This window comes from Orcinus orca, chromosome 3 (genome assembly GCF_937001465.1).
Source record: "Orcinus orca chromosome 3, mOrcOrc1.1, whole genome shotgun sequence".
NCBI classification, from domain to species: Eukaryota; Metazoa; Chordata; class Mammalia; order Artiodactyla; family Delphinidae; genus Orcinus; species Orcinus orca.
In genome coordinates, this window is record NC_064561.1 from 159625107 (window position 1) to 159632997 (window position 7891).

The following is a 7891-nucleotide window of genomic DNA, read 5'->3' on the forward strand; positions in this document are numbered from 1 at the left end:
ATTATCTAACCCAGTGGTCCTCAGACTTTTGGATTTCACGGAACATTAACAGTTATTTTTTTAAGGGGGGGAGGGTTGACATTGGGTTGCTTGCAGATTTTAATTTTGTCAAGGGAAAAAAACAATATAATTTATCCATACACTTTCATGAAAAAACTGCCATTGTAACTCCAAAGAAGTGGGAAGGTCACTGAGTCCTTAAATTGAATAAATTGAGAGTTATGAAAAACATAATAAATAGGTTGTCATCATGTTTCATATCTGATCACTGACCAATAAACTTTTTCTTTTTTGGGCAAAGATGCACACTTGACTTTGGATAGCCTGAGGAATTACTGATTTAGATAAAGTTCACTCAAAATTACCATCAAGCCATTACAAATAAAACAAAAAACTACATTTTTATCATGTGCCCCAAGTATTGGTCAAAATTTTGAAGGAAAATTTTAGTTCTTCTTTGCAATAGGAGCTTTACAAAAGGGTACGAACACATAAAATTCCTAAGGATGTCTAAATCCTTCTTTTCTCCATAAGTTTCCGTGCCTGCTCCTTCATAGCATATTTGTAAATAACAATATTATAGATTTAAATTTCCTCTCTCAATTTTTAATGCCAGGATTGAGTGGAGATGATAAAAAGTCATAGTACTCCAAACTAGAAGTCAAGTTACAGAAGAGATAAAGAACAAAATGAATTTAGTTTATCCACTTCATCTCTCTGGTCATCAGGTATCTCAAATGTAAATGAGGGGCGTTGGGTAAAGTCATCTCTAAGCTCCTTTCTGTGTCTCACATTCTCTGATTATATTTCTAATTGTCAAACTGTCCATGAAGGCTGGATTAACTACATGACTTTTTGAATGGTGGTAATAGAAAGAACAGAGTTTAATGAAAATGGCTTATCACTGTCAACCATATATAATATTATTGTATTGTTAAGAGGATGTCTTTCTTCCTTTCTCCTTCCTGCTCCCCCCCCCCCCGCCCCTTCCCTTTTCTTGTAAAATTTTACTTGGTAAAGACATGATTCAGAACAAACACTGAACTGTGGTGGGAATGAAATAACAAAACTGTGGTCATAAAAGAAGAAAATAACTATTTTTACCCACCAAAAAAGGAAGGAAATAAATACAGTCTTATTCAACTCTACCTACAGTCCCCAGAGCTATGCATATAGTGAGTTTGTCAATGCACTAAGAAAGGACTGAGGCCCTCGGGGGGTGCAGTGAGGTTGCGAAGCCCCCTGTCAATGAAACAAATAGTTGTCATGTTTAGCTACCTTCCTGAAGTATCCCCTCCAACTTGAGGCCCTCTCTGAAGGCAAGAGAAGATAATTTATTCTCTTATAAAAAGTACCATTATTATGCTCATAAAAATGGCCCACACAATCCTTTTTACTACAATTATAAACTCTAATCCATGCTTCCAAGTGGTTTTTTAAAAATGAATAACCTACAGACATTTTCCTCAGCCTTAAAAATCTGCTTTGCTCTGCTCAGAATAATCAAATCATTCCCAGGCTCTCTGCTGCTTTGTATTTCTCAGAGAGTCACACTTTTACTTCTAAGATACCACAAGTGTTTGTTAACAGGACATTCATTAAGTGCTTGGCTCAAACAAATTTCCTAGAAATTCAAACCAAAAAAGGGCTTAAAAGGATACAAGTATAACATTTTCCTTTTGACTTACTGTATAATTATTAACATACGGAATGCATGTAAAATACTTAGAACAGTGTGTGACATGTAGAAAAGCTCAGTAAAGGTTTATTATCGTTTACTTTATAATTATCATTGTCATTATTTGGATGTATAAAAATTCTGAGCTTACTGGTATTTTTTTAATCTTGGCTGAAAAAAAAATATATATTCACATATACATTTTAAAATATATTTGCCATATTTGTTATCAGTCATGTATGGGGTAGGGGTGTGCTGTCCTGCTAGTTCGGTCTTTTCTTCACACTGTACTACATATAGAATCCAAATGAATGACTTAAATTTGGTCTTTATCACTTTTGTATACTTTGGGTTGCAGGTGTCAGAAGGACACACATATCTATTTAGCTCACAGGACAATAAAGATAATAGAAGGAAAGGAGTCGATATTCTTCAAAGCACTAAGAAAACCTTTCTTTGATTCTGCTGGGATTTCAGACCACTTTTTAAAAATGTACTCCTCTGCTTATTTTATGATCCATGCAGGATCATTTCCTTTAGATGGTGATTTTTTTTTTTTTTTGCGGTACTCGGGCCTCTCACTGTCGTGGCCTCTCCCATTGCGGAGCACAGGGTCTGGACTCGCAGGCTCAGCGGCCATGGCTCACGGGCCTAGCCGCTCTGCGGCATGTGGGATCTTCCCGGACCGGGGCACGAGCCCGTGTCCCCTGCATCGGCAGGCGGACTCTCAACCACTGCGCCACCAGGGAAGCCCTAGCTGGTGATTTTTTAAAGGATAACTTTCAAATTTGCATTCCATGGTAGAGAAGCATAGTATTTATAAACATGTTAATGATGTAATCATGTTTATAAGGTTGTATTTAATAGTAGCAATATCTGTAAAGTGGAAAATGCACGCTGTATAAAAATGGCAATTTAAATTCTATTTCTATATTCGTATGTTTTCCTCTTATGTAAAAATTCACCTCCTCATCTCCTTTCATTTTACTCAACTGGAACACCTCCTCAATTTAATTTTTTTTCTTGCTGTTTTCCATTCCTATCATTTATTAGGTCTCCTGAACATCTTTTGGGCAGATCTACCAAATTAGGGAATTATAGAAGGAGAAAAACACAGTGCTTTTTCAAGTGATGAAATATGAAGATAAATTATACCCTGTGGTGTGGCTAGCTTTATGTTCCTCATCTTCTACCTGAGTTGTTCTCTTCCACAGGATAGCACTGAATATGGTAGGAAAAGCTTGGGACCCATGTTGCCCATTTATACTGCACATCAAATTTAATAGTAACATTCTGGCTTTAATTAAACTCTTCCTCTTATAAATCTCAGCAAGGTGATCTGATTAATAGAGGAAATGAGCACCCAACAGTTTTAGTGTAACGATATTAAACAGATGAAACAAGGTAAAATAATCTAATAATCTGTGAGGATGGGGGACACAGAACGCTCTGCATATGTGTCCACTGCATGTGTGCTCACAGCATTTATTCTTCAGTTAGTTTTCTTTGTTGGAAGAGTTAAAAATTTCCTGGATACTTCAGTCTTGAACAGCTAGAATATAGACTGTATCTGGTCCCCTCTGACCCAATCATTTTGGCTTAAAGAGCTTTACTCCATTTACATCTGTAGTAAATGAAGGTGCACCACCTTTTTGAAGGATTATTTACACTTTTCCCCTCTTACCTTCTCTCTCTACTTTGTGAGTGATGGGGTTATAAAGGCTATCTACTTTTGGCTGTATACCTTAATTAGGGAGAACTTGAGGTTTCTCATCTGATTGCTTTGAAAAGGGGGGCATTCCTTAGGAATAGGAACTTTTAAAAATGTAGGCCGGTTTAATCTTCATAAGAGGAAAGCTCAAACAAAAATATTGTTTAGATCTAGGAAACTCTCTCAAACTCTCAACTGTGTTCAAAATAAAACAAAAAGTCCTAATGGAGAGAAAAAAAGAAAAGAATGAAGAGAAAACAAAAACCAACCCAAACCCTACATTTCTTTATTTCTTCTCTAAACAGTGTCACAACTGGGTGCTCTGTGTGTAGGTGAATTTTAATTTTCTTCTTTCAGCAATTTCACTATTAGCATGATATTCTTGAGTCTTTGTATTTAGAATCATTATTCAGAAAAAAATTTAAACCAGAGAAGGTTTGATTATCTACGTTTTCACCTTTTTGTGAAGCAAATAAGGTAAGACGCTAGCTAGGCTGAAACACTATTAAAAAATGCAATTCAGACTGAGTTACTGCTCATTATTTTTATAAGCGAGACCCTAATTCTCATCGACCCCAAAGAATGGGCTGCTGTGACTAAGCTAGCAGCAGAAGCAACTGGCTTCTGCCGGATGTTATCTCATTTGGAACACATTTCAAACTTTAGAACAGATTTTTAAATTGGAAGTTGAAACCTGCAAACTGTCAGCAGAAAAGGCTGATTCACCACTGTAGAACTTATCTTACTATGAGTTCCAGGCAGAGTTTTTTTAAGGACTAGGTTACCTAAAATGTGTTGTGATACATCAAAGAGAGAAATAAAAAACACTTCCTGGAATAAGAGTGACACATGCATCTATGCATCTTTTGGACTTTTAATATATGCTTATTTGAATGTGGACTTCTTTAAAATAGAAGCCTCTAGTTCAGTATAACTTGTGGATGTTCATGGATCTCTGAAGGGTTAATTAATTTTTTTCTGCAAATATTGCTTCATATATTTGCATGAACCCCCCTGGTGGAGGTTCTTCATGTGGAGCTTTTGGAGCCATTATTATTATAGGGTAAATTTGAGTGAAAGAAGTACAGTCTTGGCAAGGTTAAAAATAAGGAATATCTTATATTGATAGTGAAGGGGAAGCTGTTATGTGCGTATTATTTTAAATAACAAAATCCATGATGCAACTGAACTGCAGGGAGAACAAAATCCATGATGCAGCTGAACTGCAGGGAGAAATGCATGGTGTGACCCACTAGAGGTCCCTTCCAACTAAAAAAGTTTACTTAGTTCAAAAGATTTAGCCTCTGTAAATTGGCATTCACGACTGCAAAGCGAGTAAGGGCCAGAAGGGGGGACTGCACATTTTACTTCCTTAGGGAGAAACATGGTTTCATTCAGATTATCTGTCATATTTTATCTCTTTTTTTTATCCTTATGTGGCACAATCACTCAATTAGCTCTCGTTAGATATTCAGAACCTGTTGTTCCAAGTTACTGATACATTTGTAAAAAGGAAGTGTCATTTGATGTCCTGGTACTGTAGTGTGCTTTCTAGAGATATTAGCTGTTTCAAGTATCTTAGAGCAATATTTTGCAAGATAGATTTTTGCTTAAAAAGGAAGAGTGCCTTAGATTAAGTTTTTACTTGCAAAGCTGATGGAAGTGGTGGGTGGAGGAGGTATTATACACATTTTCTGATAGCGGGCAACTTGGTAGAAAATGATTATGTTTCTATATATTATCTTTGCAGAGTTAGCATTAAGAAATGTAATTGCAATAAATTGATGTAAAAGCCAGATAGTAAAGGGACTAAAAGTCCCTGTAGAGACACCAGTCTGTCACTTATAATGGTAGCAAAAGATAATTGTAGACAAGTACAGAAGAACTAACCATTGCTATTATCCTTCAGAAATGTATTGCTGCTTCTCATGTTTTTCTGAAGACATGGGTTACTTCCTCTGCTTCTAAAGTACGCCATGAACCATCAAAACAGGTAGAAAAAGATCCGCCTTTTATTTCCCCCCAATACCTTTTTAATTTGAGCACAGCAAAGAGCAAAAGGGGGTGAGATACAATCCTGTGTGATTGCATTTTCTAGTAAATTGTTAGATTTCTTTTAAGTTTCTGAGCTCTGCATTGAAAATCTGGTCTCTGGCATAAACTTTGCCCTCCTCCTGCTTGATCATATCCCCTTTCTTCACACAACTTGTTTTCTGGCTCTCTAAAAAAACAGCCAGCACAGAGCCATGCAAGTGCTGATACACAAAGGATGATGCTCAAGCCAAACTGGAAGAGATTTTCTTCTCCTAAAGTAAAATACCAAAGGTTTTCCTTTTCAGGGACAGGCATCAGCAAGAAAAGAAAGGTAATAAGCAATCCTTGGTCACCGTTTGTATAAGCTTATTTGTTCTTCATTCTTAGAAGAGTTGTGCATTAGCAAGGTATATCCCTGTGTTCCTTTTCCCACACAGGGAGGATTTTGCACCCCCTGGATTATAACCACTTCGAAAGCCCATATTTTGCATGTGCACCCCTCCAAAGCAGTCAGACATGTACACATTAGCCACTCCAGCAACATTTTTTGCAGGAAAAAACCTCTTCTTTCCTACATTATGTGCTTCAGTAAGTGAAAATGAATATTGGCTGAGACACACGGGATGATACACCTCCATAGTGTGAATATCATAATTAAAATGTCTTTACAAAAAAAAAAAATGAGAGCGAGAGAGAAATGTGTGGCTATTCCAGATGATTAAACTTCTTGGTACTTGGATGTTCTCTGTAGTTCACTCAGGTGAACAGCCCCTTGCACTAACAAGGACCTGCATATAACTTCCCATAAAATACAGATTTTATTGCAGCAGTGACAACACTTCTCAGTACGACGCTGACCTTTCCAGCATCTCCCATCTCGAGATCCCCGATAACTCTGGGCGTAAGAATAACTACAGAAGTAATCCCAGCTCTGCAATACACACCATAGCAACGTTCCCTCTTATTAAATTCCGTAATTAACGCATTGGGGGCTCCACTTCTCCTGCATCGGACACCTAAAACCAGGCGCACTTGGTTTGTTCTCCAGCCAGTCCGGGGGAGGCGTTATCCCCCAGATTTGTGCCTGGCCAGCCTTGGAAAGCACGAGCGAGCTCCGTCTTCCGTATGACTTTTCCCTGGACGGTGTGCTCCATTTTCAGAGTCCAACGTTTGACTTTCCTTGCAACCTAAGCATTTCTGCCCTATGTGAGGCGGCAGGCGTTGCCCCCAACGTGCAAGCTAATAGTTTTTTTTAAAGCTTCTTCTCCGAGACAAATCATCTCTTTAGCCTAAGTTTTCCTTATTGGGAGCATTCGGGAGTTCTCAAGCTACCTAATTTTCTGCTTTAGCCCACAAACCAAGAAATGTAACTCGGCCAAAGCGGTCCCTGCACAGACCCTTGTAATGTGGGCAGGTGGGAATAAATCAAGCCCCAAACGGCTCCGCGGGTCCTGCACGCACCAGCGCCCTTGGTAATTGACCAGCCCACTTTGCAAATGCCGGAGCTCCCTTGGCAGCCTCTGCCGGCGGAGAGAAAGACAGTGGGTGCTTCCCGGCGGCCCCGTCACATATGCCCCCACCAAGCCCCGCCGCGGTCTTACCAGAAGGCGGAGGAGTGGCGCCGAAGCTCCCTGGGAACCGGCGTCCGTTCTGGGCAGCGGCAGCAGCGCCGCCCGTGCAGCCGGACCCGAGCGCCTGCCCCGACCCGGGCTCGCAGGCTGAACATCCCTCCCAACTCCAGCGTGCGGCACCCAACGGGCGGAGATGGCTCTCTTTCTGATTGGCTTCCATCAACGCTACAGAATTAAAAAAAGAAAAGGCATGCACCATCGCCAACTGAGACCGAACCCACCTCTGCTCGCCTTCCTGCGCCCGGGGAGACACTGCGACCCGCCCAGGCTGCTCCTGCCTCCGCCGGCGCTGCGGTCGCCCGCTCAGCGGTTCTTGCTGTCGTGGCTGAAACTGCAGCTCTCGGGACGGGAAGGTTACGGGCTCCGGAGAGCTGGCTCTTGTGGGCACACACTGATTTGCAAGTGAATGAAGTGGGAGGGAGCAAAGAGAGGAGGACTTTGTTAGAGAGGCCCAGTGCCTGCCCCCGCCCGCCCCCTCCCCTTGACAGAATGACTCCCTGTGTTTGAAGTCCTGAGCAATTCGCTCCTTGTAACACTCCCTCTGCCCCAGGCTTTCCTTTCTTTTCCTTTCTTATTTTTTGGAGGGTTAAGACATACTCAGAACTTGCATGACTTCGTCTGTTCCCTCCTTTATACTATCAAAATGCACCTTGTGCTATTATCAGCAACGGTTGGATATTCTTTTTTTTTTTTAAACTGACCGAACAATTACAATTCCCAGGGACACCAGTACCTCGTCGCGCTATCAGTTGGTCAGCTTCGTGTTATAGCACGCATAACATGCACACACATATAAAACAAACCCGGTCTCCGGAGATAACAATACTGACGGCTTTT

General features: G+C 40.4%; 1 protein-coding gene across 2 annotated transcripts in view; it reads right to left on the reverse strand.

Annotated features, from left to right (window-relative positions):
- LOC101281953 (cadherin-6) overlaps positions 1 to 7461 on the reverse strand; it is a 125524-nt gene extending 118063 nt beyond the window's left edge. The window contains exon 1 of one of the 2 annotated variants that reach the window (XM_004266036.2): positions 7276 to 7461. The gene's annotated coding sequence lies outside the window, so the exon portion shown is untranslated. Of the gene's footprint in view, positions 1 to 7024; positions 7192 to 7275 lie in introns of those variants that run through there. The other variant, XM_049708324.1, reaches the window with a different exon arrangement.
- Between the last annotated feature and the right edge of the window lie 430 nt (positions 7462 to 7891).